This window comes from Rhinopithecus roxellana, chromosome 19, assembly GCF_007565055.1.
Source record: "Rhinopithecus roxellana isolate Shanxi Qingling chromosome 19, ASM756505v1, whole genome shotgun sequence".
Lineage (NCBI taxonomy): Eukaryota > Metazoa > Chordata > Mammalia > Primates > Cercopithecidae > Rhinopithecus > Rhinopithecus roxellana.
The window spans coordinates 2,246,291-2,265,327 of NC_044567.1; the positions used below are offsets into that span (position 1 = coordinate 2,246,291).

At 40.2% G+C, this 19,037-nt stretch overlaps 1 long non-coding RNA gene across 3 annotated transcripts in view; it reads right to left on the reverse strand.

Moving 5' to 3' along the window:
• The window catches only part of LOC115894709, a 34,819-nt gene extending 16,137 nt beyond the window's left edge, over positions 1-18,682 (reverse strand). For 2 of the 3 annotated variants that reach the window (XR_004054833.1, XR_004054834.1), the window contains exons 1-5: positions 18,569-18,682; positions 16,363-16,472; positions 12,603-12,735; positions 11,362-11,472; positions 4,654-4,765 (exon numbers count right to left, since the gene is read on the reverse strand). This is a non-coding gene — a long non-coding RNA (uncharacterized LOC115894709). The remainder of the gene's footprint in view (positions 1-4,653; positions 4,766-11,361; positions 11,473-12,602; positions 12,736-16,362; positions 16,473-18,568) is intronic. The other variant, XR_004054835.1, reaches the window with a different exon arrangement.
• Positions 18,683-19,037: the final 355 nt, after the last annotated feature.

The window sequence follows — 19,037 nt, forward strand, 5'->3', positions numbered from 1 at the left end:
TCTTGCTCTGAGCACCATCTGCTCAGAGCTTCATCTTACTCTAAGGAACATCTTTTCTGAGCTCATGTGCTCTGAGCTCCAGCTTGCTCAGCGCTCCAATCACTCTGAGCTCCATCTTGCTCTGAGCACCACCTGCTCAGAGCTAAGCAACATGCTTTCTGAGCTCCATCTGCTCCGAGCTCCAGCTTGCTCAGAGCTCCAATCACTCTGAGCTCCATCTTGCTCTGAGCAACATCTGCTCAGAGCTTCATCTTACTCTAAGGAACATCTTTTCTGAGGTCGTTTGCTCTGAGCTCCAGCTTGCTCAGCGCTCCAATCACTCTGAGCTCCATCTTGATCTGAGCACCATCTTCTCGGTGCGCCATCTTACTCTCTAAGCAACATGTTCTCTGAGCTCCATCAGCTCTGAGTTTCAGCTTCCTTGGAGCTCCAATCACTCTGAGCTCCATGTTGCTCTGAGCACCACCTGCTCAGAGCTAAGTAACATGATTTCTGAGCTCCATCTGCTCCGAGCTCCAGCTTCCTCAGAGCTCCAATCACTCTGAGCTCCATCTTGCTCTGAGCACCATCTGCTCTGAGCTCCATTTTTCTCTGAGACCATATGCTTGGAGCTCCATCTTACACTGAGCAACATCTGCTCTGAGCTTCATATTGCTCAGAGTTCCATCTTGCCTGGAGCTCCATCTGCTCTGACCTCCATCATCCTTGTCCATCTTGCTTTGAGCACCATCTCTTCCACATGTTTATTGCGGCACTATTACCAATAGGAAAGACATGAAACCAATACATATGCTTATCAATGATACACTGGAAAAAGAAAATATGCTACATATATGCCATAGAATACTACGCAGCCATAAAAAGGTATGAGATCAAGTCCTCTGCACGGACATGGATGAAGCTGGAAGCCATCGTCCTCAGCAAACTAACAGAGGAACAGAAAAACAAACATTTCATGTTCTCACCCATAAGTGGGAGCTGAACAATGAGAACACATTTTAATACTATTACATCCTCTGAAGATGCTCTCTGTTCCCTTAACAAAGGATATTTGTACTTTGTAATTTTTTCTCCCTAAAGGATTGTGGCTTCTCCTGTCTGTGCCAGTTTAGGGTACAGGTTGACTACCTCACCTTGAAATGACCCACTCCATGTCCACACTTGGTTGGTCACTCCTGTGAACTGCTTGTTCACAGACTCTTAACACCTGTGAGTCATATGAGGGGAAGTGACCTCACATAGTATTGCACCAGGAAAATTACCAACTGAAAGAATTACTGAAACAACATGTGTGTCTGCTTATTTCAAAGAACAAACAGGAGTCAGGTGAAGGTAATAACATCTTAAGGTGATGTCAGTAACATCTTAGATGACCAAGAATAATCCTGTGGGCCCCAAGAACATATTACAATATGGACTATGCCAGCAGAAATCTCACCCATCAGACAACAGCCAATGACGCTCTGGCTCAAATGTTAAATGTCCTCTCTTGGTGTGTGAAAGCACGTGACCAGCAGGAAGGAAAAACATCAGGGAGACAAAGGCTTTGCTGCATATCTGTGGGCTTCAGTCTCCAGTGAGACACTCAGAGCCTACATCTCCTCTATTACCACTGCTGCTTTTATTGTACAGCACATTGCCATATATGTTTCATTCTATTTTTCGAATTCTGTATTTCATTGTTCTCTCAGTCTAGTTATGAATCATCACACTTTCAATTTCCAAGTATTTACAATACATGAAATGAAAAGTTTTTTTTTTATATTCAGACTTTCATGGATATTTTTGTTTATTTTTCCTTGCAATACATTTTCTTATCTCCAGAGCATAATCAGATAGTGGCTATATTGAAGGAAAGCTCAATTCATCAGCTGATTAAAGAATCATTGATCCCTCCATACTGTTAAAAATACTTTTCTAAAATTGTGGTTTCATTATTTTTTATTTATACAAATCCATTTCATATTTTATACATTTTTACAGCAATTCTGATTTGGTTAAATTTTTTAAATATACTATGCTGTAGAATCCTGACAGTGTCTTTTTACATCTATGATCATGAACACATGGCATTCTCATGAACTCTATGAATGTGGCTAATAATATCAGTGGATTTCCTAATGCTAAATCTCACTTGCACTCCTGCCATAAAAGATGTCTGGTCATGCCATAATATACTAACAGGCTGATACAATGGCTTCCAACATTTATAACTTTTACTTTTATATCCTTATGCCCTATTTGTAGCAGTCTGTGTCTCAATCCAGGTAATGATCTTATATCCCCTCACATACCCTTCCAAAATTTTTGGGGTATAACTCTTATACCTGCTTTATAACTCTTACACAGTTTAAGTAACACTTGTTTACTGAACCTTTTTTGGTGGGGGGGATGGAGCCTCACTCTGTTCCCCAGGTTGGAGTGCAATGGCATGATCTCAGCTCACTGCAACCTCTGCATCCCAAGTTGAAGCTATTCTCCTGCCTCAGTCTCCCAAGTAGCTGGGATTACAGGTGCATGCCACCACACCTGGCCAATTTTTGTATTTTTAGTAGATACAGGGTTTCACCATGTTGACCAGGCTGATCTCAAACTCCTGACCTCAAGTGATCTGCCCGCCTTGGCCTCCCGAAGTGCTGGGACTACAGGCATGAGCCACTGTACCCGGCCTACTGAATTCATGTATACTGGAACTTATTTGTGTATAAGGGCTCTCTTTTGATAGGTATCTCTGTTATTTCTATTATTTCATTCACATTTACCCCTGTTGAGAGATTTTAAACTGATGAACCACCCAACTGGTACTGGGTTCATAATATTGTTAATCACAGTAAAAGTAGGTATTCTTTCAGAAAATCAAGGTGGAAAGCTAAAAAAAAAAAAAAAAAAAAAAAAAAAAAAAAGAAAGAAAGAAAGAGAAAAACACACCTACAAGAAAACAAAACAAAACTTATACACTGACCCCCTCCATCCATTAGTGGCATAAACACAGAAAGACAACCAAATGGACCAAATGAGGGAGCAAGATAATCAGACCAAATTACACAAACACATTTTTCAGAAACACACCAAAGGCACCCAGGTTGAGAAACCCGGATATTCAAGTACAAAGGACTGAAGTAAGACCCTTATGTTACACAAGACACAAATATCAACACAAAATAAACTGAACACCTAAGTCTAATCCTGAAACTAAAAAAGCTCCCAAGGGAAAAAAAAAAAAAAAACATAGAGTGAGTGTCTATTTTGGGGAAACTTGAATCTGTGCATGCCAGTTGCAAAAAGAAAAAATTAGGGAGAATATACCCATAAACAATGCAATGGTTTTACCATCTCTATTTTTTTTTATTTCCCAATGGGACACAGAAATAACTGCTAACAAAAGCAAATATAAATATGTTAAACAAAGGACAACTTTAAAATTTTGAAACAAGGAGAAAACAATGAACTCAAAGAAAAGGCATCTTACAGATTAGGATAAACTTATGGAAAGTCAAGTACCTGAGAGGAGCTGTTATCTAACATATATAAGAAACTAAAGATACTAAGTGGGTAAAAAGATAAAACAACTAAAACCTATGTTTATCCAAACAATCTGCTACTGGCATAAAAATAGGAAACCCAATGGACAGAATGAGGGAGTCCTGTATGCCATCCAAATGTATATACAGTGAACATATTTTTCAAAAGGACACAAAAAGACACAATGGGAAAAGGAAAGTCTGTTCAATAAACGATTTTGAGCAAACTGGATACCCACATGAAATACAGTGAAATGGGACAAAAATCAATGTAAATTACATTGAAGACCTAAACTCATTCTTGAAACCACTTACTTCCCTTAGGAAACATAGGGTGAATGTGTATTTTAGAAGACTAATCAATGCACACAAGTTGCAAAATGTAAAATATAAAAATAGAAAGAAAAGAAAAACTAGAAGAAAAAACCCACAGACAATGCAATAGCTTGGCAATCTTTTTCACTGTTTTTAATTACACACAAAAGTCACCACTAATATATATATATGTGGGACTACAAAAAACATTGGATCTTATGGAGGGAAAAGAAAACAATAAACCAGAATAGAAGGCACCTCACAGACTGGAAGAAAACTATGGAAAATTCTGTCTTTGAAAGGGGTTGTTATAAAATATGTGCAGGAAGCTAACACCACCATGTGGGGGAAAAGCAAATACAGAAACAAAAACAAATGTCGAAGACAAGTCTGGGCAAAGGACCTGAAAAGACATGTCTGAAAAGTAGATGTGAAACTGACTCACAGGTAAAAGAAAAGTTTCTCAAAAGCTCTAATCCTCACGAGAATGTCAAGGAAAACCACACTGAGATACCACTCCCATCCACATAGAATGAATGTTACCTAAAACAAAAATAAAAGTTTGAAAAGGAAACAACTGGTATACACTTGCAGAAGGGGAAACTCTTCTCATACACTATTGGTGTGAATGTCAACTTGTACACACACTAGGAAAAACAGCTGGAAGTTCCTCTAACAAAGCAAAAACACCATTTCCTCTAGCCATCCCACCATGGCCTGTGCATGCACAGCCAATGAAACTCCTATGTGGAAGAGATACCTGCCTTGCCCTGTGTACTGTAGTACTCACAATAGCCAGGATAGGAAATACCCCTACCTGTTCATCCATTGATGAAGGGATGAGGAAACTGCAGTATACATCCAGAACAGAATATTCTTCAACCATAGAAACGAGTGAAATCTAGCCATTTGCAGCCATGTGGAAAAACCTGGGGGACATTATGTTAAATAAAATGAGTCAGACAGCAAAAGGCATATACTGCATAATCTCATGCATGTGGAATCTAAAACACTTGACCACATAGAATTCTGTACAAAGTTCAACAGTGGTTACCAGAGGCTGGGGAGAAAAGGGGGCCTAGGCAGGAATTGGTAATGGGTACAAAGTTACACTTAGAAAACTGAGATCAACCATCCCCTTCTCTTCTACAGCAGGGTGACTAGGGTTAATATTGTAGCAAATTTTCCAAATAGCTGGAAAGGATTCTGAATATCCTCTCCACAGACAAATAATACCTAGAGGATTTCATAGATGATAAATATTATGATTTGATCAATATGCTAGGTGTACCTATATCAAAATGGCCCCTGCATCCCCTAGTTATATACATATACTCTAGTGCAATTTCTTTAAAAAAAGTCAATGATGCTAAAACTCACATGGAACCATGAAACACCCTGAATTTCTTTTTTTTTTTTTTTTTTAAGTTACTCTTTCTTTTTTTCTTTTCTTTTTCTTTTTCTTTTTTTTTTTATTATACTTTAAGTTCTAGGGTACATGTGCATAACGTGCAGGTTTGTTACATATGTATATTTGTGCCATGTTGGTGTGCTGCACCCATCAACTCGTCAGCACCCATCAATTCATCATTTATATCATGTATAACTCCCCAATGCAATCCCTCCCCCCTCCCCATGATAGGCCCCAGTGTGTGATGTTCCCCTTCCCGAGTCCAAGTGATCCCATTGTTCAGTTCCCACCTATGAGTGAGAACATGCGGTGTTTGGTTTTCTCTTCTTGTGATAGTTTGCTAAGAATGATGGTTTCCAGCTGCATCCATGTCCCTACAAAGGACGCAAACTCATCCTTTTTTATGGCTGCATAGTATTCCATGGTGTATATGTGCCACATTTTCTTAATCCAGTCTGTCACAGATGGACATTTGGGTTGATTCCAAGTCCTTGCTATTGTGAATAGTGCTGCAATAAACATACGTGTGCATGTGTCTTTGTAGTAGAATAATTTATAATCCTTTGGGTATATACCCAGTAGTGGGATGGCTGGGTCATATGGTACATCTAGTTCTAGATTCTTGAGGAATTGCCATACTGTTTTCCATAATGGTTGAACTAGTTTACAATCCCACCAACAGTGTAAAAGTGTTTGTATTTCTCCACATCCTCTCCAACAACTGTTGTTTCCTGATTTTTTAATGATTGCCATTCTAACTGGTGTGAGATGGTATCTCATTGTGGTTTTGATTTGCATTTCTCTGATGGCGAGTGATGATGAGCATTTTTTCATGTGTCTGTTGGCTGTATGAATGTCTTCTTTTGAGAAATGTCTGTTCATATCCTTTGCCCACTTTTTGATGGGGTTGTTTTTTTCTTGTATATTTGTTTGAGTTTTTTGTAGATTCTGGATATTAGCCCTTTGTCAGATGAGTAGGTTGCAAAAATTTTCTCCCATTCTGTAGGTTACCTGTTCACTCTGATGGTAGTTTCTTTTGCTGTGCAACAGCTCTTTAGTTTAATTAGATCCCATTTGTCGATTTTGGCTTTTGCTGCCGTTGCTTTTGGTGTTTTAGACATGAAGTCCTTGCCCATGCCTATGTCCTGAATGGTACTACCTAGATTTTCTTCTAGGTTTTTATGGTATTAGGTCTAACATTTAAGTCTCTAATCCATCTTGAATTAATTTTCGTATAAGGAGTAAGGAAAGGATCCAGTTTCAGCTTTCTACTTATGGCTAGCCAATTTTCCCAGCACCATTTATTAAATAGGGAATCCTTTCCCCATTTCTTGTTTCTCTCAGGTTTGTCAAAGATCAGATGGCTGTAGATGTGTGGTATTATTTCTGAGGACTCTGTTCTGTTCCATTGGTCTATAGCTCTGTTTTGGTACCAGTACCATGCTGTTTTGGTTACTGTAGCCTTGTAGTATAGTTTGAAGTCAGGTAGCGTGACGCCTCCAGCTTTGTCCTTTTGACTTAGGATTGTCTTGGCAATGCGGGCTCTTTTTTGGTTCCATGTGAACTTTAAAGCAGTTTTTTCCAATTCTGTGAAGAAACTCATTGGTAGCTTGATGGGGATGGCATTGAATCTATAAATTACCTTGGGCAGTATGGCCAATTTCACGATATTGATTCTTCCTATCCATGAGCATGGTATGTTCTTCCATTTGTTTGTGTCCTCTTTGATTTCACTGAGCAGTGGTTTGTAGTTCTCCTTGAAGAGGTCCTTTACATCCCTTGTAAGTTGGATTCCTAGGTATTTTATTCTCTTTGAAGCAATTGTGAATGGAAGTTCATTCCTGATTTGGCTCTCTGCTTGTCTGTTACTGGTGTATAAGAATGCTTGTGATTTTTGTACATTAATTTTGTATCCTTAGACTTTGCTGAAGTTGCTTATCAGCTTAAGGAGATTTTGGGCTGAGACGATGGGGTTTTCTAAATATACACTCATGTCATCTGCAAACAGGGACAATTTGACTTCTTCTTTTCCTAACTGGATACCCTTTATTTCTTTCTCTTGCCTGATTGCCCTAGCCAGAACTTCCAACACTATGTTGAATAGGAGTGGTGAGAGAGGGCATCCCTGTCTTGTACCAGTTTTCAAAGGGAATTTTTCCAGTTTTTGCCCATTCAGTATGATATTAGCTGTGGGTTTGTCATAAATAGCTCTTATTACTTTGAGGTACGTTCCATCAATACCGAATTTATTGAGCGTTTTTAGCATGAAGGGCTGTTGAATTTTGTCAAAAGCCTTTTCTGCATCTATTGAGATAATCATGTGGTTCTTGACTTTGGTTCTGTTTATATGCTGGATTATGTTTATTGATTTGCGAATGTTGAACCAGCCTTGCATCCCAGGGATGAAGCCCACTTGATCATGGTGGATAAGCTTTTTGATGTGCTGCTGAATCCGGTTTGCCAGTATTTTATTGAGGAGTTTTGCATCGATGTTCATCAGGGATATTGGTCTAAAATTCTCTTTTTTTGTTGTGTCTCTGCCAGGCTTTGGTATCAGGATGATGTTGGCCTCATAAAATGAGTTCAGGAGGATTCCCTCTTTTTCTATTGATTGAAATAGTTTCAGAAGGAATGGTACCAGCTCCTCCTTGTACCTCTGGTAGAATTCAGCTGTGAATCCATCTGGTCCTGGACTTTTTTTGGTGGGTAGGCTATTAATTGTTGCCTCAATTTCAGAGCCTGCTATTGGTCTATTCAGGGATTCAACTTCTTCCTGGTTTAGTCTTGGGAGAGTGTAAGTGTCCAGGAAATTATCCATTTCTTCTAGATTTTCTAGTTGATTTGCGTAGAGGTGTTTATAGTATTCTCTGATGGTAGTTTGTATTTCTGTGGGGTCGGTGGTGATATCCCCTTTATCATTTTTTATTGCATCTATTTGATTCCTCTCTCTTTTCTTCTTTATTAGTCTTGCTAGCGGTCTGTCAATTTTGTTGATCTTTTCAAAAAACCAACTCCTGGATTCATTGATTTTTTGGAGAGTTTTTTGTGTCTCTATCTCCTTCAGTTCTGCTCTGATCTTAGTTATTTCTTGCCTTCTGCTAGCTTTTGAATGTGTTTGCTCTTGCCTCTCTAGTTCTTTTAATTGTGATGTTAGAGTGTCAATTTTAGATCTTTCCTGCTTTCTCTTGTGGGCATTTAGTGCTATAAATTTCCCTCTACACACTGCTTTAAATGTGTCCCAGAGATTCTGGTATGTTGTATCTTTGTTCTCATTGGTTTCAAAGAACCTCTTTATTTCTGCCTTCATTTCATTATGTACCCAGTAGTCATTCAGGAGCACGTTGTTCAGTTTCCATGTAGTTGAGCGGTTTTGATTGAGTTTCTTAGTCCTGAGTTCTAGTTTGATTGCACTGTGGTCTGAGAGACAGTTTGTTATAATTTCTGTTCTTTTACATTTGCTGAGGAGTGCTTTACTTCCAATTATGTGGTCAATTTTGGAATAAGTGCGATGTGGTGCTGAGAAGAATGTATATTCTGTTGATTTGGGGTGGAGAGTTCTATAGATGTCTATTAGGTCCGCTTGGTGCAGAGATGAGTTCAATTCCTGGATATCCTTGTTAACTTTCTGTCTCGTTGATCTGTCTAATGTTGACAGTTGAGTGTTGAAGTCTCCCATTATTATTGTATGGGAGTCTAAGTCTCTTTGTAAGTCTCTAAGGACTTGCTTTATGAATCTGGGTGCTCCTGTATTGGGTGCATATATATTTAGGATAGTTAGCTCTTCCTGTTGAATTGATCCCTTTACCATTATGTAATGGCCTTCTTTGTCCCTTTTGATCTTTGATGGTTTAAAGTCTGTTTTATCAGAGATTAGGATTGCAACCCCTGCTTTTTTTTGTTCTCCATTTGCTTGGTAGATCTTCCTCCATCCCTTTATTTTGAGCCTATGTATGTCTCTGCATGTGAGATGGGTCTCCTGAATACAGCAGACTGATGGGTCTTGACTCTTTATCCAGTTTGCCAGTCTGTGTCTTTTAATTGGAGCATTTAGTCCATTAACATTTAAGGTTAATATTGTTATGTGTGAACTTGATCCTGCCATTATGATATTAACTGGTTATCTTGCTCGTTAGTTGATGCAGTTTCTTCCTAGCCTCGATGGTCTTTACATTTTGGCATGTTTTTGCAATGGCTGGTACCGGTTGTTCCTTTCCATGTTTAGGGCTTCCTTCAGGGTCTCTTGTAAGGCAGGCCTGGTGGTGACAAAATCTCTAAGCATTTGCTTATCTGTAAAGGATTTTATTTCTTCTTCACTTATGAAACTTAGTTTGGCTGGATAAGAAATTCTGGATTGAAAATTCTTTTCTTTAAGAACGTTGAATATTGGCCCCCACTCTCTTCTGGCTTGTAGAGTTTCTGCCGAGAGATCTGCTGTTAGTCTGATGGGCTTCCCTTTGTGGGTAACCCGACCTTTCTCTCTGGCTGCCCTTAAGATTTTTTCCTTCATTTCAACTTTGGTGAATCTGGCAATTATGTGTCTTGGAGTTGCTCTTCTCGAGGAGTATCTTTGTGGCGTTCTCTGTATTTCCTGAATTTGAATGTTGGCCTGCCCTACTAGGTTGGGGAAGTTCTCCTGGATGATTTCCTGAAGAGTGTTTTCCAACTTGGTTCCATTTTCCCCCTCACTTTCAGGCACCCCAATCAGGCGTAGATTTGGTCTTTTTACGTAATCCCATACTTCTTGCAGGCTTTGCTCATTTCTTTTTCTTCTTTTTTCTTTTGGTTTCTCTTCTCGCTTCATTTCATTCATTTGATCTTCAATCGCTGATACTCTTTCTTCCAGTTGATCGAGTCGGTTACTGAAGCTTGTGCATTTGTCACGTATTTCTCGTGTCATGGTTTTCATCTCTGTCATTTCGTTTATGATCTTCTCTGCATTAATTAGTCTAGCTGTCAATTCTTCCACTCTTTTTTCAAGATTTTTAGTTTCTTTGCGCTGGGTACGTAATTCCTCCTTCAGCTCTGAGAAGTTTGATGGACTGAAGCCTTCTTCTCTCATCTCGTCAAAGTCATTCTCTGACCAGCTTCGATCCGTTGCTGGTGATGGGCTGCGCTCCTTTGCAGGGGGAGATGCGCTCTTATTTTTTGAATTTCCAGCTTTTCTGCCCTGCTTTTTCCCCATCTTTGTGGTTTTATCTGTCTCTGGTCTTTGATGATGGTGACGTACTGATGGGGATTTGGTATAGGTGTCCTTCCTGTTTGATAGTTTTCCTTCTGACAGTCAGGACCCTCAGGTATAGGTCTGTTGGAGATTGCTTGAGGTCCACTCCAGACCCTGTTTGCCTGGGTATCAGCAGCAGAGGTTGCAGAAGATAGAATATTGCTGAACAGCGAGTGTACCTGATTCTTACTTTGGAAGCTTCCTCTCAGGGGTGTACTCCACCCTGTGAGGTGTGGGGTGTCAGACTGCCCGTAGTGGGGGATGTCTCCCAGTTAGGCTACTCAGTGGTCAGTGACCCACTTGAGCAGGCAGTCTGTCCGTTCTCAGATCTCAACCTCCGTGTTGGGAGATCCACTGCTCTCTTCAAAGCTGTCAGACAGAGTCGTTCGCGTCTGCTCAGGCCTCTGCTGTTTCCCCTGTTGTTTTTTAGCTGAGCCCTGCCCCCAGAGGTGGAGTCTATAGAGACAGGCAGGTTTCCTTGAGCTTCTGTGAGCTCCACCCAGTTCCAGCTTCCCAGCGGCTTTGTTTACCTACTTAAGCCTCAGCAATGGCGGGCGCCAATCCCCAAGCCTCGCTGCTCCCTTGCGGTTAGATTGCCGCAGACTGCTGTGTTAACAATGAGGGAGGCTCCGTGGGCGTGGGACCCTCCCGGCCAGGTGAGGGATATATTCTTCTGGTGTGCCCGTTGCTTAAAGCGCAGTATTGGGGTGGGAGTTACCCGATTTTCCAGGTGTTGTGTGTCTCAGTTCCCCTGGCTAGGAAAAGGGATTCCCTTCCCCCTTGCACTTCCCAGGTGAGGCGATGCCTCGCCCTGCTTCAGCTCTCGCTGGTCAGGCTGCAGCAGCTGACCAGCACTGATTGTCCGGCACTCCCTAGTGAGATGTCCCCAGTACCTCAGTTGAAAATGCAGAAATCACTGGTCTTCTGTGTCGCTCGCGCTGGGAGTTGGAGACTGGAGCTGTTCCTATTCGGCCATCTTAACACCCTGAATTTCTAAAGCAATCCTGAAAATACAAAGTATGTGGGATGAATCACTGCCATCTATTTGAAATTATATTAAAAAGCTAGTTATCTAAACAATAGATGACTGGCATTAACCAAGAAACTCAAACCAACAGATAGAATGAGGGAGCTCAAATCACAAACCCAAATTCCTGGGTAGAGTACACATTTTGTAAAAGAACACCAAAAGACAGAACGAAGAAGGGAGAATCTGTTTAATTAATTGCTTTGAAAATTGGATATCCCTATGTAAAATAAAATAGGACCCCTATTGTGTAACAGGCACAACAATCAACTCAAAATGAATTAGAGACTCATACACAAAACTTGAAAGCATCAAGTTCCTCCAATGGAAAGACAAACAACGTGGGTATATTTAGGTCAACGTGGATCTGTGTTCACAGTGTGCCAAAACCAAACAAAAAATACAGGGGGAAACTCATGGGTGATGGATTAGTTTGGTCATAATTTTGATTTTCTTCATCAGTCACCTACATCACAGGAAACCAAGAAAACAGACACATGTGGGACTGCATCACACTCTAGAGTTTGTGCCCAAGCATATTAAAAAAAGTCCATGAAGAAAATAAAAAATCATCCTGAAGTTTACAAGAAAGGTTTCGGCAAACATACATCTGATAAAAGGTTGCCTTCAAAATGCCTAAGCAACTAACACCACTTACTAGCAAAAACACAAAACAGAAACTAATACCCGAACAAAATGGGGCAAAAGAACCTGAATAGACATTTCTGCAAAGAAGACATTGAAAACAAGTTTTAAAAACTTGGATAACATCATAAATCATAAGATGTAAATCAAAACAACACACATATCATCCATTATAATTCAAATGGATGTTATCAAAGCGATAAAATATATTAAGAGAGACACAAATGCTTGTGTAAATTTCCAGAGAGGAACTAGTTTGGTAAGAATGTTAATTAGCATACATACTACAGAAATCAGTGTGAGGTTCCTTCAAAAATTAAATCTACAACTACCACTTCATCTAACAATTCTACTACTAAGTATACTTTCAGTGCAAAAGAAATCAGTCCATGTAAGAGATATCTGCCATAGTATGTGGACTGCATCACTATTCGCAATTGCCAAGATAAAGAATAAACTTACCTGCCCATCCACAGGTGAAGGGATAAAGTAACTGTGGTGGATGTACACAAATAGTCTTCAGCCAGAAAAGCAGAATGAAATTTCATCATTTGGAGTCATACTCTTGAACCTGGAGGACATCATGGCAAATGACCTAAACCAGGCAGAGAAAGAAAAACATTGCCACAGCTCACTCTTGTAGAATCCAAAATAAAAGGCTTTATTGCGTAGCTCTAGAGGGCACAATAGTGGTTACCAGAGGTTGGAGGGAAGAGGGGGCATGGGAAGGGATCAGAAATAGGTAAAAAGTTACACTTAGATGAGAGGAATAAATTGTTCCTCTCTGTTCCACAGCACAGTGACTAGAGATTAACACAACATCACACCTTCTTCACAAAATCTAAAAAAGAAGATTCCAAATGTTTTCACCGCAAAGAAATTAACAACTGTTTGTGATAATAGAAACTCTTGTAAATGCAAGATTCCAAATGTTTCGCCACAAATAAATGAACAACTGTTTGTGATAATACTCTAAATATCCTGATTTTATCATTCCTCTGTGTCTGCATTAACCAAAATGCCCCCATCTAACTCCCCACATTGTACACCTTTACTACATGGCCAACCTTTTAAAAAAATATGTAAACACACAATGCTAAAATTCATGTGGACCACAAAACAGCCTGAATTTCCAAAGCAATTCTGAGAAATCCAAACTACAATGGTTGTGTCACACTTCCCAATTTTAAATTTCATTGAAAAGCTAGGGACCCCATTCCACACAAAGCAGTGGAACAGATTAGAGGCTCCAGATGTAAACCCACACGCCTAACACCATCTGATCTTCAACAAAATCCACAAAAATAAGCTTTGGAGAATGGACTTCCTCCTCTCAATAGATGGTGCTGGGATAAATGGCTAGCCAGTTGCAGAAGAAAAACAGTGGGGCCCTGTGTCTCACTGTGTACAGAAATTAATTCAAGTAAATGAAATATGTAAATGCCAGACCTCAAACTATGAAAAGCCTGCAAGGGAACCTAGGAAGTACCCTTCTTGACAGAGGATTTGGCAGAACATGAATATGCCTAAGTCCCCAAAAGCAAGTGCAACTAAAACAATTATTGACAAGTGGGGCCTAATATACAAAAGAGTGGCTGCACAGCAGAAGAGATTAACAACAGAGTAAATAGTTTACATAATGGGAGAAAATGTTCCCACGTATGCATCTGATGAAGTCTAATATCCAGGATCTACCTCAAACACGTTAAGCAAATAAATCAGCAAAAGAAAAACTCAATGAAGAAAGTGCAAGAGGCATGAAAACACACATCTCAAAAGAAGGTTTACAGCAACCAACAGACAGGATAACATTTTTCTAACTTAGCAATCATCAGAGAAATACAAGCAAAAGGCCCATGAGATAGTATTTCACACCGGTCAGAATGGCAGTTATGACACAGTCCACAAGAATGACTGCTAAGGAGGCAGAGGAGGAGAGGAATGCTGGTTTGCTGTTGGTGGAAATGCAAACTACTTTGGATACCATGGAAAGCAATGTGGGGATTTCTCAAATAACTTTCTTGACATCACTAATACAAAAATGCCCAAAAAAACCACACTAAGATTCTGTCTCATTCCACTCAGAATGACTACTACCAAAAACAAACAAAACACAAATTTTTGAAGGTGACAGCCAGTGTAGATTTACAGAAGGGTAACCTCTTAAACACAATTGGTGGGGGTGTAAATTAGTATACACACTGTGACTAACAGCTAGAGGTTCCTGAAAAAATTCACAGCACAACTACCATGTCAGCAAGCAGCCCCCACCACTGGTTCCACATTTGAAGCAGTTGAAATTCCTAGGTTGAAGAGAGCTACCTGCCTTCCCATGGGTACCAAAGCACTCGTAACTGTGCCCAAGGTACAAAACGAACCTATCTTTCCATATGCAGCTGCTGGAATGAAGAAACTGCCATATAGATATACCACAGAATATGTTTCAGCCATAAAGCTTTGGGAAATCCTGCCATCAGTAGCCACATGAAGAAATCTGGAGAACATCAGATCCAACGAATGAGCCTGGTAGAGAAAGTTCCATGCCACGTGATCTCAGGCATGTATACTGAAAAAAGCTTTATCTCCTAGAAGTAGAAAGTTCAATAGGGGTGACCAGAGGCTGCTGGGGAGGTGGAGGCGGTCTGGGAAGGAATTAGTAATGGGTACAAAGTTACTCTCGCATGAGAGTAATCAATTCTGATCTTCTATTCCATAGCAAGATGACTAGCCTTAACACAAATGTAATCATATATTTCAAAGTAGCTAAAAGAAAAGATTCTGAATGTTGTCATCACTCAAAAAATAATAACTATATGAGGTGAAGAGATGCTAAATAACCTGATTTTATCATTACTCAACATATACATGTACCAAAATCTTCCTGGTGTCCTCTAATTATACATATTTAGCATATGGCAGATAGTAAGGGGAACATCACACACCAGGGCCTATTGTGGGGAGGGGGGAGGGATAGCATTAGGAGATATACCTAATGTAAATGACAAGTTAATGGGTGCAGCACACCAACATGGCGCATGTATACATATGTAACAAACCTGCACGTTGTGCACATGTACCCTAGGACTTAAAGTATAATAATAAAACAAAAAGAAATATTTAAAAAATGCCAAAATTTATGTGGAAATGTGAAACACCAAGAATTTCCAAAGCTATCCCTGAGAAATACAAACCATATGGGATGCACCACATTCCCTGAGTTCTATTTAAGTGAAAATCCCTAGTTAACCAACTCATATGTAACTGGCATACACGGAGAAACAGACCAGTGAGCAAAATGAGGGCGCTCAATAATAAACACAAATTTATAAAGAGTGAACACATTTTTCAAAACATCACCAAAATGACACAATGGGGAAGAGTTCCAAAACTATATATTCATTTTCAAAATAATAATACTGGACTCTTATGGTACTAAATACACAATAATCAACTCAAAAGAATTAAAGATTATACACAAAACTTGCAACCATAAAGTTCCTATGAAGACAATCTCAGGTGTGTGTATATTTAGGGCAACTTGGATGTATGCTCATGGTTTGCAAAAAGTAACAAAAATACAAGGGAAAAAAATCATTGACAGTGGACAGTTTTGGTAGGGATTATGTTTTTCTTGATTAGTAACCAACAGCATAGCTAATCAAGAAATTGTACACATGTGGGACCACATCAAACTGAAGAGTTTTTGCCCAACAAAGGCAACAATGGACACAATGAAAAAGCATACTGAAAAATATAAGAGAAGTAGTTTGGGCAAACACACCTTGGATAAGGGGTTATTTTTGAAAATGTACAAGTCAGTAATACTACCAGCTGGCACAAAACAAACAAACAAACATAAAAATAACCGGACCAAAATTGGGCAAATAACCTGAGAAGATATTTGCGCAAAGAAGACAGGAAACTGACCCAACATTTACAAAAATGTGGTTAACATTACTACTCATGATAAAAATGTAGATCAAAATCACACTCAGATCTTATCTCACTCCAACTAGAAGGAACATTACAAAAATATTAAAATATTTAAAAAGACAATTCCTGGTATCAATTTCCAGAAAGGGGAACTGTTTGTGGAAATGTAAATTAGTACTAATATTATAAAAAAAAAAAAGTTGGGGGCCCTGCAAAGAATAGAAAAAAAAAAAAAAAAGAAATTCCATACCATCTAGCATTCTGACTACTGGGTATACGTTCAACCTACCTGTTCATCCACAGATAAAGGGATCAAGAAACTCTTGTATACATACATGAGGGAATATTCTTGGCCATCAAAATAATGAAACAGTGTCATTTAGAGCACTTCAGACGAACCTGGAAAACATTATGTGAAATGTAATGAGCTAGGCCTAGAAAGACAAACACTGCATGATATCACTCATGAAATCTTAAGATGTTTATCTTAAAGAAGTAGAAAGCACAATATTGGTTACCAGAGTCTGGGAGATAGAGGGGGAATGGGAAAGGATTGGTTATGGAAACAAAGCTATCTTAACATTAAAGGAATAAATCTGCGTTCTCCTCCTCAGCCTGGTGACTGGAGTTAATAATATTATATTTTTCTAAAAAAGCAAGAAGGGAGAATTTTGAGTGTTCTCTCCACAAAAAAAAAAAAAAAAAAAAAAAAAAAAAATACCTGTATGAGGGAATAGAGATCCTAAGTACCCTGATTTGACCATTACCCAACCTATCTGTATGAAACTGTACCCTTAACTATGGACCTTTATGTTGTGAAAAAAAAGTTAACAGAAATAAATATATATTGCTAAAAATCACAGGGAACCACAAAAGTAACGAATATCTAAAGGAATTCTGAGAAACACAATCAAAGTGAGGACCCACAATCGTCGATACAAATTGAACTGCTGCCAAGTTGTAGTTATGCAGCAGATATATGTTACTTGCATAAAATCAAATACCTAGAACTGTGGACAAAAACAGGGAGGAGAAAAACACGATCAACACAAATATGGACATAGTCAACTGACTTTGACAAAGAACACCACAATGTGGAAGGCAGAGTCTGCTCAAAGAATACTTTTCAGAAAAATGATATCCAGATGCAGAAGTAAGAAATAGGACCCTTATTTTACACGATGTATGAAAATCAATCCCCCCTCAAATTGAAAGCCAAAACAAAAGACCATAAGCCACAAAATATTTTTAACTACAACACAGGTTGAGCATATATTTTGGGTCACTTGAATCTCTGCTCACCTTTGCAAGAGGAGAAGAAACAAACACCCTGGAAGAAAAACCTCATTGACAATGAAATGCTTTGTCATTGATATATAATTTCTTATATGGGTGACCAAAATTACATGCATGGAACGCAAAAAATAAACATCGGACTACATCAACCTGAAAAGTTTCTGCACAGCAAAGCAAACTACTTTCCACATAGAAAAGCATCCCATAGATTAGGCAAACATTTCAGGCAATCATGTAATTCACGAGGAGTTGTCGTCTAACGTGTACACAAAAAACACTACAAGATAGCAAAACAATCCAATTTAATATTTCTCAAAGAACCTAAACAGACAATTCTGCAAAGACATAAAACCAAACAACAGATAAGAGATAAGGTCCTCAAAAAAAAAAAAAAAAAAAAAAGAGATAAGGTCCTCAAAATTAACTATTCATTAGAATACTGTATCGAAACCACACGCAGACAATCTCACACTTAATGCCTATTCCTAGAAAACTTACAAAAAATAGGAGGGGCTGAGAACAGTGGCTCAGGCCTGTAATCCCAGCACTTTTGGAGGCCGAGGCTGGCGGATCACCTGAGGTCAGGAGTTTGAGACCAGCCTGACCAATATCGTGAAACCGCGTCTTTACTGAAAATACAAAAATTAGTCAGGTGTGGTGGCAGGCGCCTGTAGTCCCAACTACCCGGGAAGCTGAGACAGGCAAATTGCTTGAAACCGGGAGGCGGAGGTTGCAGTGAGCTGAGATGGCGCCACTGCACTCCAGCCTGGGAGACATAGTAAGACTCCATCTCAAAAACAAAACCAAAAATAGGAATGAGGGCGTGGTTTTGGAGACAGGGGAACTCATACACTGTAGGTGGAAATGAAAATTAGGATACACATCATGGAAAACAGCTAAATAGCTGAAGACTCCTCAAAGAATTGAAACTATAGATGTTCCCTGCCCTAGCGAGGTCTTTCTACAGGTCCTGAGGCATCAAAAACAACCATAGGCCCCAGTTCAGAGGCCCGTGGGGCTCGGAAGGACCCAGGTCCCGCGGTCCACCGCTGCCGTGGCCAGAACCCCACAACAGCCCCCAAGTGGACGACTGGGGCCCAGATGCCCAGGAAGAAGTCAGGGCCTGAAAGGAGGGAGTGGCAGGGAAGGAGCAGGGAGGCCTGGAGAGTTCCCGGTGGGACCATGCCCCCGCCACTTACCGCTGAGACCTGAATCCTCCTCCACCACCACATGGAAGCCACCACGGCTTCTCCAAAGCCCACTCTGACCACGCCGCCGCTAGCGCCTCGCAGGATGCGCAGTCTAGGCTTCCGTAGGCGCACGCACGCTGGCAGCGACCCTCCAGCCAGGCTGAAGCACCACCCCCTCTTAAAGGGGCCGCAGCTGGGACTGGCCAGACGCGGCTTCGGCTCGCGGAACAGGCTGATCCTCTGCCCAGCCCCAGGGGTGGACGAAAGGACCCCAGTCTCTCATCTTCCCCGGTTCTAGGGCCCTAGAGGTCACAGGAGCGCTCCCTGTGACCCCGGCCCCGACATAGGCTCCCATTGCTTGAGGAGTGCGCGGGATTTGTCCCTGCCCTCTTCTGGACCTCAGCTTCACCATCAGCAAAGGAAGCGGCCTGGCCAGAGCTCTGAGTTCCCTCAAGCTCCAAGCCTCAGGATCCAGGGT